We start from the raw sequence: 16,329 nt of genomic DNA on the forward strand, positions 1-16,329 counted from the left end.
TGTGCCAACAGAGGTAGCAGAAGAGGAAGAGAAGGAGGAGTTTTATGATAGGCTGACATCAACACTGGCAGGGATAAAGAAGGACATTGTGGTATTGATGGGAGATCTAAACGCAAAAGTCGGTGGTGAAAATCAAGGAAGAGAAATCATCATGGGTAGACACAGAATAGGAGAGGAAAACAATAATGGCCAGAGATTCATAGACCTATGCAGTAATTTTGGATTGGTTATAGGGGGATCATTGTTTCCACATAAGAACTGCCACAAGATCTCGCGGGTGTCACCTGATCTCTGGGCAGAAAACAAAATTAATCACTTGGCAATCAGTAAAAGATGGCATTATTCATTCCTGGAAGTGAGGATTAAACGTGGAGCAGATGTAGGGAGCGAACATCACCTTATGATTGCTGATATTAGATTAAATGTGGCAGCACCAGTAAAACAGGCAGCAGTACGAGTGAAACATTTCAACTCCAGGAAATTTGGGAAACTTGAGGTGCAAAATGAATTTAAGATACCGGTACATTTGAAGAACAGGTTTAAAGCCTTCGCCGAACAACCAGATGAAGAGGTAAATACTAAATGGAACACAGTCAAGGAGCTCTTTCATGCCACATGTGAAGAGATAGTGGGCTACAGAGAACCAGGGAGGAAAGAATGGATATCGGATGACACTTGGGAATCAACCCAAAAGCGAAGAGAGTGCAAGGCACTCGTCAACTCCAGTAGAACAGGAAACCAGAAAGCAGTAGCAATGGAAGAGGGAAGCCAACAAGGAGGTTAGAAGAAAGTGAGGAGAGAGAAACAAGTGTTTACAGATCAACTGGCAACACAAGCAGAAGCAGCAGCAAGAGTCAGCAACAGCAAAGAAGTATAAGCTATTATGAGAAAGCTTTCTAGGAGGAACTTTTCAGGACAGAAACCAGTCAGAGATGCAAATGGAGCAACCTTGACATCTGGGACACAACAATTGGAAAGATGGAGGCATCACTTCATGGAAGTACTCAATCATCTTGATGAGGAATCAAAAACTGAAGAAGTTAAAACCATTTTGGAGGATCAAGACATCTCAGTAGAATTACCAACATGACAAGAGATTGCAGAAGCAGTGAAACAAATGAAGAGTAGCAAAGCACCAGGTGTAGATAACATTATCCCAGAAGCCCTGAAGGTAGATCCAGGTTTAACAGCGGAAATCATGGAGCCATTTCTAACACTAATATGGAATGAAGAACACCTTCCTGAGGAATGGAAAAAGGCTGTCCTCATCAAGATACCAAAGAAGGGTGACCTCTCAGATTGCAATAACTGGAGGGGTATAACGTTGCTCTCATATGGGCTAAAAGTGATGTCAAGAGTCATACTGAACAGAATAAGCATAGCCATTGACAGGAGACTACATCAAGAACAGGTAGGTTTCAGGGAAGCTTGGTCTACTGTGGATCAGATTAACACACTAAGGTTAATCATTGAACAATTTGCTGAGTATCAGACATCTCTGTATATACTTTTCATTGATTTTGAAAAGGCCTTTGACTCTGTCAACCAGAGGAAGATGTGGAAGGCTACGGAAAAGTTCAGAATTCCACAAAAGATAGTCTGTCTTACACAGGCAATGTATGATGGATATACTGTCAAGTAGAACATAAATGGAAGCTGTCTGAACCTTTTGCTGTAAAATCTGGAGTAAGATAAGGATATCTACTGTTGCCAGTCTTCTTTATCATGTCACTGGATTGTATGCTGAGAGAGGCAACGAACAGTGGGGATTAAATAACCGACTGGAAGGACTGGTTTATGCGGATGATCTCTGTCTTCTTGCAGAATGTTTTCAGGACATGGAAATCAATTTGAATGACTTAAAAATAGAAGCTAAAGAAGTAGGCTTAAAGATTAATAACAAAAAGACTAAGGGAATGCGCATAAACCATCGTAACAATTGTAGCTCGACTCTAGATGGAATGGATATAGAAAGGTTAGAGGAATTTTGTTACTTAGGAAGCATGGTAAGCCAGGATGGAGGTGCTTTCAGAGACATGGTGAGTCGTATAAATAAAGGCAAAGGAGCTTTTGCACTGTTATGACCAATATGGAGATTCCCTCACATTTGTATAAAAATGAAGCTAAGGATATTCAACTTGAATGTGAAATATGTGTTCATGTATGGAAGTGAGACCTGGAAAGTGACCAAGGACATTACCACAAGGTTACAGACTTTTATAAATCGGTGTCTGAGGTACATTATGAGAATATGGTGGCCAAAGACCATCTCAAACAAAGACCTTTGTGAGGCAACAAGTCAAATTCCCATACAGGAACAAATAATGAGAAGAAAATGGAGATGGGTTGGGCACACCATGAGAAGACCACAAGAAAGTATCACAAGGCAGGCATTGAGTTGGAATCCACAAGGCAGTTGCAGGCAAGGCAGACCGAGGATTACCTGGAAGAGAACCATAGACAAGGAGATTGCTGGAGTTAACAAGACATGGAGGGAGGTGAAAGCATTGGTGGCAAATAGAACAAGCTGGAGAAATTTTGTCGAGGCCCTATGTTCCACCTGGAATTAAAGGAAATAAGTCATACTACTCCCATCACCTGATAGAGTACTTGCTTCCCCACCTCTCCAGCTGCCTCATCATCTTCATACTTATCTCATCCAAATCTGGTGCCTTCCCTCCTTTTTTTCCAGTTCTACTCCCTCCCATATTATGTCCATTTCCATCTGTAGTTCATCTTCATCCTCCTTGATTACTTTCTCTTCTGAGACTCCATTTGGATTTAGAAAATCTTCAAAGTACTCCCTCCATATCATTTTGAGTTCTTCTTTTTTCTCCACCCCCTTACCATATTTATTTATCATTTTGACATACTTCATCATATCCTTCCTTCTGTTACTTACTATATTCAATATCTTCTTCCATCATCTTGGTCCACTCTTCCATCCACCTTCTCCTTTCTTCTGCCATCACCCTTTTTGCTTTCTCTTTTCCTGATTCACACTCTTCTCTTGCTTCCTCCATATTTCGGAATGGCATCCTGAAAGTACTACCAGTATTCTTCTGTACCATACCTTTTGTTCTATAATTCCACCAGTGGATTTACTTCCACGTTTCCTAAATACTAATCCTTCCACATACTTCTTCTGCTGCCTCTCTTAGCAAGTTTTGGAGAACATCTTCTTCCATGGTTTGTTCATCCAATGGCATGTTTTCCTTTACAATTTTCAGATACTACTCCTTAGTTTTCTCTATTTTAGCTTCCATACATTTTTTCATCTCTCTTGATTTTCTGTCCCCTTGTTGTATGTAATTCCTCTCAGGTTTATTATTAACAGTAAATAGTCACTGTCAAGGCCACCGAGGTATAAATTTATGCATGTTGAAAGCACTCCTTCATGGATTAACTTAATGGGGTGATCTCTTCAAAATTTGGCATAAAACATGTTTCATCTAAAATACCTCATATGGAGAACCTTTAAAACCAGCAACTTTATAAACTGTGTATTGTGAGTTTACAAGTTATATTTACACATTAATCTGATATGGCAGGTGATGTACAGGTAGTTTCATAGAAGGTAATCCGTTCTCCAGGATTTCATGATTCATTGGTAACTTACTGTACGGTACCACGTTTATAATAGTGGTAGGCCTACCGGTAATACTTATGTAAAATATATAAAACTTTAAATTGGATGTACTAGGAGGTAGGCCTAATTGATTTCCCTAAACATGGTAAAAGGACAGTCTTATGCAGAGGAATATATTTGGCCAAAATGCAAAATTAAAAACATTATAGGCCTAAATATAAAAACCACGTGTACTGTTTCTAAATTTAGGCTGCAAGTATACAGTAGGCTCCTATCAACAGGGTACCGGTATTTAGTATGAGGGTGCTTTTGAACTACAGAATGACATTTATTCTGGGAAGCTGTCCATCAGTTTTACTAATTAATAATGTTAAAATCATGGCAACATAATAACCTGAGAGGCATTTATGCAATAATAAAAATTATCTTGATGATAGGTGGGTAGTTCCTGTACAGAATATTTCATTTATATAACCTGTAAGTTTTTCAGCTTTTTGAAAACATACAAATTCATAACTCATAGGTCACTAGTACATACCTGAAAAAGGAAAGAGTTTATTAATTAATGTTATACCTATCACATGCTAGATTCACTGAATTTTGGCAGTGGTCTCCCAAAATATTACTAATATTGAATGTAAATTTGAACACAATTACTCCTCTCCACACACAAACAGCCAGATTAGTGACATATTCCACTTATTGCCAAACTGCAGGAAGGAGCAGGACTGGGGCTCAATGCAAGTTGCCTAGTAAGTATATAGCTGATGTATTTACAGTGGCCAGACTGCATGATGATAAGTTCAGTGAACATTTCTGCAGTTGATAAGATGTTGGTCAGAGGACTTTAACATTCAAATAACTTTTTCATTTGATAATAACATAATATCACAAATTCATAATCAATGACATGTCTGCACAAAGTAAACAATATTGTAAATACATACACATGCTCGCCTCTGTGGTGTAGTGGTTAGCGTGATTAGCTGCCACCCCCGGAGGCCCGGGTTCGATTCCCGGCTCTGCCACGAAATTTGAAAAGTGGTACGAGGGCTGGAACGGGGTCCACTCAGCCCCGGGAGGTCAACTGAGTAGAGGTGGGTTCGATTCCCACCTCAGCCATCCTCGAAGTGGTTTTCCGTAGTTTCCCACTTCACCTCCAGGCGAATGCCGGGATGGTACCTAACTTAAGGCCACGGCCGCTTCCTTCCCTCTTCCTTGCCTATCCCTTCCAATCTTCCCATCCCTCCACAAGGCCCCTGTTCAGCATAGCGGGTGAGGCCGCCTGGGCGAGGTACTGGTCATACTCTTGTATCCCCGACCAAGAGTCTGAAGCTCCCGGACACTGCCCTTGAGGCGGTAGAGGTGGGATCCCTCGCTGAGTCCGAGGGAAAAACCGAACCTGGAGGGTAAACAGATGATGATGATGATGATGACATACACATGCAAATAAGTGATTTGAAAGAATTTGAGGATTTTATTATAGGCCTAGAATAAACTGTCTTTTTTTTTTTTTTTTCAGGTAGGCACTATATGCTAGTTATAGTAATAAATATGTATCTTGCGTTTGACATACTGGAAAACGTACCGTAGTAAAGGTTGGCATTGAAAAGCATGGCTTCTATCTCAACAACAACAAAAATGTTTCATTTATAGAAATAGCAAATTCATTAGCCAAAAACTAAGCCAGTAGTAGTACAATTTTGAAAAATATGGATAGCTTTATCAATAGGTACGTGTACAATATTAACAGCGTGTTAATTACATTCACTTTGTACCCGGAAACTTACTTGAAGACTGAGATGAGCTATGGAACCTGAAAATAATTCTGCTATATCAGTGGGCTTTCAATGGTAATGCAAAGAAGAGTAGGGGAAATAAATACTGTAGCCTACTACCGGTACATCACATTACAGCCATCCAAGTCAAGTAATTAGGAGCTTATATACATATGAATTTCAGTTAACTGGACATGTTGGACTGTTGGCGCTGCTACCTTGTAACCAGATTTTGTCAGGCCTAATTACAGGCCCTGGTCAAAATGATGGAAGTGGGCTTGAATGTGGTTAACTCAGCCGCAGGAGAATACGTTGGTAAACGTCCTTAAAAGAGACATAGCATCTGTGCAATCTAGTTTGTCAGTATAAATTGTCGTTCCTGCATGATGAACACTTCAACAGAACGGAAACCCTTTTGTAGATTATTTGTTTCTGCTTTTCTTCGGAAGGAGGAAGAACTATCATCATAAAGTGTTATCATGTGATGTAGCTTACAATGTTAAATTTTGTAGAGCATATGTTAGAAAATACAATTAAGATAATCAATGTACCGGTATAAATGAATTCTAGTTCGGTATTACTTCACTGCTGTTTTTACAGAAGTAGATTTACTAAGTTTCATTATAGTTTTCAAAATTACTTTATGCTCTTTTGAGTCATAATCCATCATTTTACTCTTACATTTCAAAAAATAGCTTCCAAACCCGACAGGAATTGCTACAGTCAGTGAATAAAGGTCCATCTCAACCTGTTAGCGAAAGAACATTGCGACGCGAACTGCATGCAATGAATATTTGGAGTACCTAGGTCATCTCGCAAGAGGCCATTGCTCACACACGCACATAAAGCTGTGGCTCTTCAGTGGGCTAGAAATCATCGAACGTTGACAGTAGCTGACTGGCGGAATATAATGTGGTCAGACGAATCACGTTATTACCTGTATTTCAATGATGCACGCCATCGAATGCACCGATGCATCGAATGTGTGCAAGGTCAGGTTCAAGCCGGAGGTGAGTCTGTGATGTTTTGGGGGTGTTTTTTCGTATCATGGAGTGGGTCCGCTCACTCAGGTGACCACTAACATGAACCAGCATGTTTATTTAAACATTCTGGATGTTCAGGTGTTGCCTTTCAGGCAACATCTTCATGTTGAATACGCTATTGTTACGGTACCCCGATTTTTCAAGATGACAACAGCAAAGTTCATCGGGCTGGACGCATATGTAACCGGTTTTATGAACACTCCCCCACCCTATTACGTCTCGATAGGCCTGCAAAATCACATAACTTGAACCTTACTGAAAATCTGCGGGACATGGAACAGCGGGGATAACGCCTGCATCAGCATCCCCGCAATTTGGTGGAATTGCGCTATCGAATCCTCAGCGAGTGGCTTAACCTGGATACGACGTACCTGTACAACCTTGTGGACTCACTTCCTAACCGAATCCAGGCTGTTATCAAGTCCAGAGGCGGAGTTACATGGTATTGTTTGTTAGGTATTCAGCCCGAAGGCTGGTTGGATCCTCATCAGGTTCACCATTAGCTGTCATAGATGGCCTAGGTGTCACTAAAGAGGCGTATAAATTATGCTTGTAATGATTTCTCCAGGGGTGACTATTTTTTTGTCGGTTGAGCTTATATTATTATAGAGGCCTTACAAAGTAGGCCTGTGTATGTTGTATGTTGGGTATTCAGCCCGAAGGCTGGTTTGATCCTCCACAGCTCCGCCAACAGCTGTCATAAATAGCCTAGACGTCACTGAAGAGGCATACAAGGGAAATGAATGATGTAGTTTCCCGTTGCTTTCCTCACTGAGCCAGAAGTTGCTATTACATATCAGTCTGCCAAGCCCACTGAAATGGATGCACCAACCGACCCTATGAGCGATATTTTCACACCATTCATAACAGGGACTGGCTGCATAAGGAATGCTATAACTAGCATCGCTCATACCTCAGTCACTTTCATATTGTCAAAGACACGGATAAGACTGAGACAATTCCTAGGTCTTTCCTATCCCATCGTCGCCGTAAGACATATCTGTGTCGGTGCGACGTAAAGCAAATAGCCAAAAATAGCCAAAAAAGACTGAGACAGGTTAATGAAAGTAGCAAATTTATTCTAGCCCACACCAGAGGACATAGCGCACTGTAAACACATTCGCCAGCAGAGCCATGAAAGTAGGCCTACAGTTCAGAAAATAACGTGTTAAATTTGTAAGTTGTGGCTTTTGAGAAATACACACACGCATGTCCGACCCCTTGGCTGAATGGTCAGCGTTGAGGCTTTCGGTTCGATTCAATGCCGGGTCGGAGATTTTAATCGCGTCTGATTAATTCTTCTGGTTCGGGGACTCTCTCTCTCTCTCTCTCTCTCTTTCTCTCTCTCTCTCTCTGTGTGTGTGTGTGTGTGTGTCAGCTTTTTCTTCTTCATATTGAGACAACGCACTATACTATCAACAACCTCAGAAATACATAATAGTGATTTCATCCTTGCACATAGCGTTAGCGTCAGTCAGGGCATCCGGCCGTAGAACAGGGCCAAATCGACATGTGCGACCCCACAGGTGTGGGAAAAGCAGTAGAAGAAGACAAAGAGTACTGGTACCATAACTAACAGGTATTATTTCACGAAAGATTTTTTAAAAGTTAAATAAAAACAGGGTAGCTTCAAGGTGGTTGTTAAGGTCTATAGGTGTGGTTTCTGAAGATAGCTATCAACCCCTTTCAGTAGCGGCGATTGGCAATTAAAAGTGGGGGAGGGGGCAAAAAACGTACAGACAATAAAAAGCACCCGGGTTTATTTGGTATAGCAGGCCGGGACGGGGGGGGGGGAGGTGTACGCATCAAAACGTTTTAAAAAATGTTAAGTTTTTGATGCTCTCTGAGCGAATTTCCACAGAGGTAAAGGTTTACCGCCTTAAGCGCGCTATAATAACTTAGATATTATTTTTCAGATTTTGATTCAATACTATATAATAAAACTTTCACCAAAGGAACAATATTACACCGAGCTCGATAGCAGCAGTCGCTTAAGTGCGGCCAGTATCCAGTAATCGGGAGATAGTGGGTTCGAACCCCACTATCGGCCGCCCTGAAGATGGTTTTCCGTGGTTTCCCATTTTCACACCAGGCAAATGCTGGGGCTGTACCTTAATTAAGGCCACGGCCGCTTCCTTCCCATTCCTAGGCCTTTCCTATTCCATCGTCGCCGTAAGACCTATCTGTGTCGGTGCGACGTAAAGCGAATAGCAAAACAATATTACACATGTATTACAATTAAATAGAAGTACGGTGTGATTATACAGTTAACATTCATTTAGTATTTGACTACAGACTAACAGACACTAAAGAGATTGCCACCGGGCGAGTTGGCCGTGCACGTAGAGGCGCGCGGCTGTGAGCTTGCATCCGGGAGATAGTAGGTTCGAATCCCACTATCGGCAGCCCTGAAAATGGTTTTCCGTGGTTTCCCATTTTCACACCAGGCAAATGCTGGGGCTGTACCTTAATTAAGGCCACGGCCGCTTCCTTCCAACTCCTAGGCCTTTCCTATCCCATCGTCGCCATAAGACCTATCTGTGTCGGTGCGACGTAAAGCCCCTAGCAAAAAAAAAAGAAAAAAAAAAGAGATTGCCGGGCTGAGTGGCTCAGACAGTAGAGCGCTGGCAGGTTCGATCCTGGCTCAGTCCGGTGGTATTTGAAGGTTCTCATACACGTCAGCCTCGTGTCTGTAAATTTACTGGCACGTAAAAGAACTCCTGCGTGACTAAAATTCGGCACCTCGGCGTCTCCGAAAACCGTAAAAGTAGTTAGTGGGACGTAAAGCCAAAGCGTAACTGACGAATGCGCGCGGCAAGCGCACACCTCAGTGTCCATGACCTTGTCAAATATAGGCTGGCTGAGGTGGGAATGGAACCCTCTCTATTCACTTGACTTCCCGAGGATGAGTGGACCCCGTTCCAGTCCTCGTACATTTCAATTTTCCTGGCAGAGCCGGGAAACGAACCCGGGCCTTTGAGGGTGGCAGCGAATAACCATTACACCACAGAGGCGGACTGGTGTAGTTATAACTTTAATTTTGACACCCCTCGCAGCTTTATCTCTGCTAAATGCCACATATAACTGACCATGGCTGAAAAAACGCACTGAGATAAGTAGCCTAGACTGGCGTAGAAAGATGAGTTGAGACAACTTTCATAGAGCCATCTACCGGCGATACAATTAACTGCAATGACCATATTATTATTCGAATAAATTCCTATTTTACGCAAATAAAGGTCTTAATGAAAGAAATAATATTTTTCTATTAATCGTGGGGTCCTTTCTTTTGATGTGTAACACATAGTCGTCAGTACCGATACTGCGGTTTTCCCATAATTTTGTGTTACACGTTCTCAAAATTAAGACCAGTTTAGAGAGACATGCTCCAAAAATAAACTGAGAATTCTAGTTTAATTTAGGTACTGCTATTTTTAACAGAATTTGTCCTTCGATGCCCACAGAAATATCATGGTAACTATGCCGGCCTACGTGTTTGCAATGTCGAAAAACGTATGTTTTATTTTTCCTTCAGGGACTAGGGTGTAAAAGCAGCCTTGAATATTGTTTATAGATCAAATCAAATCTCACAGCACTTAACGCCCTTGAAAGGGCTTTGGCCTGCCCAGCGACCGCTGCTCAGCCCGAAGGCCTGCAGATGACGAGGGGCCGTGTGGTCAGCACGACGCATCCTCTCGGCCGTTATTCTGGGCTTTCGAGACCGGGGACGCCATCTCACCGTCAGATAGCTCCTAAATTCTAACCGCGTAGGCTGAGTGGACCTCGAATCAGCCCTGAGGTCGGGAGAAAAATCGCTGACCTGGCCGGGAATCGAACCCGAAGCCTCCGGGCGCTACCCCTACACCACGGGGCCGGCTTGTTTATAGAGAGGCTACTATATCATAGTATTATAAAAAAATAAATTATTACATCTTAGAGAACTGTGTTCATAAGGCTAAGAACTTGTAATTATAGCATGGTATTACTATGTCACAAGATGTTGACTGAGCAGCAAACTTCCAATATGATAGGCTACCATTCTATAAGTTTAAGCCTAAATCATTATCTATTCCTCATATCCTTATTTTTTCTTCCTGTTGTGCATTCAGTGGTCTCCCACACGCTATTTTATAGGCTATGGGTGTGTCATATTATGTGGTAGAAAAGATTTCCTTAAAATTGCACTTTTGTGGTGGTACCGGTATATATTATAAGGAACCGGAATATCACTATGATACAGTAAGCGTGTATCCAGTAGGGAACATGCATGATCCGGGGTTTTAATTAAAAATATGATAATCTGATACAAAATTGCATGCAGAATTCAAAAATGTGATCAGAATGTACAAATAATAACTCCAAACATGATAAAAATCTACGAAACTGTCACGTCACGCAAGTACGCGATCTCATTGGCCTGACGTCATCGTACAGGTTGACTGAATTAGCAGACGAAATAACACGTAGTGTGCTGTGAGAAGCAGGATACACTTCGCGTATTTCTACTTTACGTTAGTGTCTAGTATGGTTAAATTCGAGGTCTATACATTGGATAATAATCTCAGTGGTATATTTTAGACTTAAAATGAATCCTGCGCAGACAGTGAGGCAGAAAACTTATAAATGGTGTAGAGTTCCGATGTGCTATTGCACATCCCAAACAAATTGTTTATAAACGTTCCAAAGACGCTAAAACTAGGGAGAAATGGATTTTGGCGAGCTGGAGAAATGCTGGTGATATATCGGAAAAGTCTACAGTTTATTTTTTTGAAGATTTTAACGTAAGATGAATTTGTTTGAATTTTCAAATCACTTTTCCATGTCAGCTGTTCTAGTGGTAAAACTTTAAATTTTAATGTATGATGCTTTATTTAAATGCTTCAATTACATCTTGGAATATGAAAGTAATAAACGGTGCATTAAATAATGCTGATTATTAAAGTATTCTCCAAACCTAACCTATGTTTTGGGTGATCCATGTCAAGATAATAAATCAAAGGGGTTATGAACCATTTTGACAGCTCTAATTCTACCAATATATCTTGGCATGGGACAGTTATGGATGTCTTTATTGAAGAGCTTAATTGGTAAAGAAATTTAAGGCTATATCTAAATACCCTATAATGTAACAAAGAATAGGCGTGTACGTCATGAAACGAAACGACGTGAATTTAACAAAAGTATAACTCTACACAAAATCAATGCTTGTCTGTTGGAGTCTTATAAGTTAACAATGCTCAATTATGATAATTATCATAATATTAATGAAATAAATAACATAATTGCATGCAGGTGAAAATAGTGATGTAGGTGTTTAAAATATAATCCAACTTAGCCTAAGTTTTAGGTTATACAAGCCAAGTCAATAAACCGAAAGGTAAAAATACCGCGCGAGTTGGCCGTGCGGTTAGGAGCGCGAAGCTGTGAGCTCGCATCCGGGAGATAGTGGGTTTTGAATCCCACTGCCGGCAGCCCTGAAGATGGTTTTCCGTGGTTTCCCATTTTCACACCAGGCAAATGCTGAGGCTGTACCTAAGGCCACGGCCGCTTTGTTCCCATTCCTAGGCCTTTCCTGTCCCATCGTCGCCATAAGACCTATATGTGACGGTGTGACGTAAAGCAAACAACAACAAAATAAAAAAATTAAAGTCACAGCACCCAAAGACATTCCTGTATTGAGCGACTAAAATGTCACCAGGACACTTTTCTTTCCTGATATGCTCAGCTTGTTAAAAGCCAAATGTAATTAATGTTACTGGCTTCACGCCCCGCTAACTACTTCTACGATTTTCGGAGACGCCGATGTGCAGGAATTTAGTCCTGCAGGAGTTATTTTACGTGCCAGTAAATCTACCGACACGAGGCTGACGTATTTGAGCACCTTCAACTACCACCGGACTGAACCAGGATCGAACCTGCCAAGTTGGTGTCAGAAGGCCAGCACCTCAACAGTCTGAACCACTCAGCCCGACTTGTGAAAACTAGATGAAGTCATATTTACCTTTATCATGTTTAACTTTTTCCCTCCACAAAGATATTTAATTATCTTTCATGGGCCCCGGAAGTGGGTAGGCCAGTTGTCCCAACCATAAATATATATATTTTTTGGGAATGATAGATTACAGCCCTATAGTACTATGATCTTTCTTTCTTTCTTTCTTTCCTTCTTTCTTTCTTTCTTAATCAGCTTATCCTTCAGGGTTGGTTTTCTCTCGGACTCAGCGAGGGATTTCACCTCTACCACTTCCAGGGCAGTGTCCTGGAACGTGAGACTTTGAGTATGGTGATGAAACTGGTGAGGAGGGCCATTACCTCTCCAAGGAGGCCTCACCTGTTATGCTCAACAGGGGCCTTTGGAGGATGGGAGGATCGGAAGGGATAGACAAGGAAGAGGGAAGGAAACGGCCGTGGCCTTAGGTGCCTGGAGGAGAAGTAGGAAAATACGAAAACCCACTTCGAGGATGGCTGAGGTGGGATTCGAAACCCTTCTACTCAGTTGACCTCCCGAGGCTGAGTAGACCCCGTTCCAGCCCTCGTACTATTTGTTTTCAACTTTCATGGCAGAGCCGGGAATCGAAACCGGGCCTCCGGGAGTGGCACACATTAACCACTACACCACAGAAGCGGACTAGTACTATAATGCTACCTATATGTTTATGTTAGTGCTGAAATCCGATTTCTTACTTTACTAATGCTGAAAGCCCGAAAATGTAATGTTATTCTTTAATAGGGGAATCAGTCTAGAAGGAAATGTTGAAAGTGATGTGATATCTATCCAGATTCGTTGTTATCCTTATACTATGGGTTACAGTACATTGCACGTATATAAAAGACGCCACTTACAAACTTGCTTTTTATCCGCGAATTTCTGCGGCCACAAAAGTCACTATTTTTCAAGAATGATGACATCTACACATGATAGATTGTCTGATTGTGCTGTTTTGAACCTTTCTTCTGTCATTTTGAAGTTATTCGCGATCATGAATAATAAACAATCGGCTTTTAGAAACGGCTGATGCACAACGGCTGGTAGAGCTCCATGCGGTCCTGGATCGTGACGTCACAGCGCGCCGCTTACGTCAGAGGCCGTTTCACTCGCCTTGCGGAAAGGCACTATTAAATATTTTTTTAATGGTAGAAAACAAGGCAACATACCACAATGTAATACGTTTACATACTATTTCATTGGTGTACTTTTCAAAAAAAATATTTTTGAAAATGATGCATGTTCCCAGTTCCTACTAGGAGGAATTTGATGTTCAATAATTGAGAAACATTAAAAATATCTTGCAAATACCTAAGAGAAGATTTTTTGAATCTTACAGTCCTTCGGAATCGTATATGCTATGTTCATTTTCATATTATCCAAGTAATAGATTTGCAACCTTCTTAATTTATCTTGCAAAATTTCCGTGAAAAACTGTACCTTTAATAATGTTATTGACTTTACGTCCCACTAACTACTTTTACGGTTTTCGGAAAACTGTAACTTTACCGAATTATCTAAACAGACGCATACCGATACTGATGACATGCCGTAAAACAATCTTTCAACATGTGACAATCACTACCTTCTCAGTCCTAGCCGTAGTTAATTACCGTTCATTAGGCGAACTCCTAACTAGTTTACCTTCGTGTATTGGCTTTCAATCAATTCTTGAGTGAATGTTATTATTTATTACCGTGAGCAGAATCCTGTAACTGATACCGTTATGTTTGGTAGGGATCGTCCCAGTATTTGCCCATATCTGAAGAGAGAAACCACCATAAACTACAAGTAGAATTACTGAAAATGAGATTTAACCTCATTTCTCTCCTCAATTAGCCTACATTACATGAAGCCGAATTTCACTTTTTCAAACCAGTACTAAAATCGAGACAGAACCAAGAAATAAGTCCGAACTAACAAAGTCAATTGCTATTCTAACCTCTAGATATCGTCGATGGACAGATAATGAGAGCAAAAGCCATTATTGAGTACAGGTTAGAAAAAAAAATGGCGTTTCGCGTACGGTACACGAAATAATTTCGAAGTACCCGTACCAGCAATTGAAAAAAATAAAACGTAGGTACATTTTCTTAATAGCAAGAGTTGTTTCACTCCAATCTCAAACTTATAGCACATAGCATTACTAATTACCAGCCAACTTTAATGATTCCTTCTTAGTTAGAAATGTGACCTCACATTGAACGGTTGAATGTGGGTTCAACGGTGGAAACAATGACTGATTCCTACTTTTAATGCCGATATTTAAGGCTCTAGTATTAACACTATCTAACAAAAGGGAATATGTTCATCCTTAATTTCAATGCAATTTAATAAAAATACTTTAGCCATTCCTGTGCAACTAATCACTCAATAGAATAGAGCAGGCTTGAGGCAAGATATACGAAAGAAGGATATTTCAAACTATGATTACAGTTCACTGGATGAATATAGAGCCCGTGGACTAAACTCAACATAATGTTGCTAGTCTTTAAACATACAGCACATATATTCTTATAAAATACTTACCAATAATTTACCAGTAGACAATAATATTCATTTCAAATTTCTGCTTGCCGATAACGAGCTCGTAAGAATCAACACACAAAGAATGTAAAATATCGCCGAGCAGTTCAAAGAATAACCTATGATACGAAGTTCCACGGCCGACTGGATCCCTCGCTGCGCTCCTTATACCGGCATGACAATCGCTTTTGAAGCCCAGCATAAAGGTCTAATTGGAAAGTTTCACCATAATGTCGCTCGAGCGCTGGCCTCCTAAGTCACTGTCAGGAAGCAGTATACCGCAAATTACCGCATTTCCAGTTTTATTTATATTGTTTTGCTGTCGTAAATGTTGGCAATGTGTTCGCAATGAGGTGTTTGTTGGCTTGATATCGAGAGCTGATGGTTATGCGCTAATCAGTTTACTTTTTATTGTGTAGTGCGGTGATTTCACTTTTTAAAATGTGTTTACAAATCTTGGAATATGTGGTATTAATGTGCGCCTTTTTATATTTTGAACAAAAATTTTCTGCAAACAAGGCCAAATGTAATGAGCGGCTCAAAGTGATTTCTCGCCGTAACTTCGTCCGTCCGCCTCTGTGGTGTAGTGGTTAGTGTGATTAGTTGCCACCCTTGGAGGTCCGGGTTCGATTCCCGGCTCTGCCACGAAATTTGAAAAGTGGTACGAGCCTGGAACGGGGTCCACTCACCCTCGGGAGGTCAACTGAGTAGAGGTGGGTTCAATTCCCACCTCAGCCATCCTAGAAGTGGTTTTCCGTGGATTCCCACTTCTCCTCCAATTAGAGCTTTATGCTAGGCTTCAAAAGCGAGTGTCAAGGCCGGTATAAGGAGCGCAGAGAGAGATCCAGTCGGCCGTGGAACTTCGATTCATAAGTTATTCTTTGAACTGCTCGGCGATATTTTACATTCTCCTCCAGGCAAATGCCGGGATGGTACCTAACTTAAGGCCACGGCCGCTTCCTTCCCTCTTCCTTGTCTATCCCTTCCAATCTTCCCATCCCCCCGCAAGGCCCCTGTTCAGCATAGCAGGTGAGACCGCCTGGGCGAGGTACTGATCATACTCCCCAGTTGTATCCCCCGATCCAATGTCTCAAGCTCCGGGACACTACACGTCGAGGCGGTAGAGGAAAAACCAACCCTGGAGGGTAAGCAGATTAAGAAGAAGAAGAAGAAGAAGAACTTCGTCCTAAACGAGAATTCTAATTTGTGCGCTAATTCGTTTTTTTAATTGTGTAGTGATTTGCTTTTCTTTAACTGTGTTTGGAAATATTCGAATATGTATTGCTGTGTGCCTTTTTGTACTTCGAACAGGAAAAAAAGAGCAAAGGGACACTATCATTTCACGAATTCTTTGTAGACCTGTACAAGACTACGGAGTAACTCAAAGCAGTCAGCACTTCATCTTTT

This window comes from Anabrus simplex, chromosome 2 (genome assembly GCF_040414725.1).
Source record: "Anabrus simplex isolate iqAnaSimp1 chromosome 2, ASM4041472v1, whole genome shotgun sequence".
Taxonomy (NCBI): domain Eukaryota; kingdom Metazoa; phylum Arthropoda; class Insecta; order Orthoptera; family Tettigoniidae; genus Anabrus; species Anabrus simplex.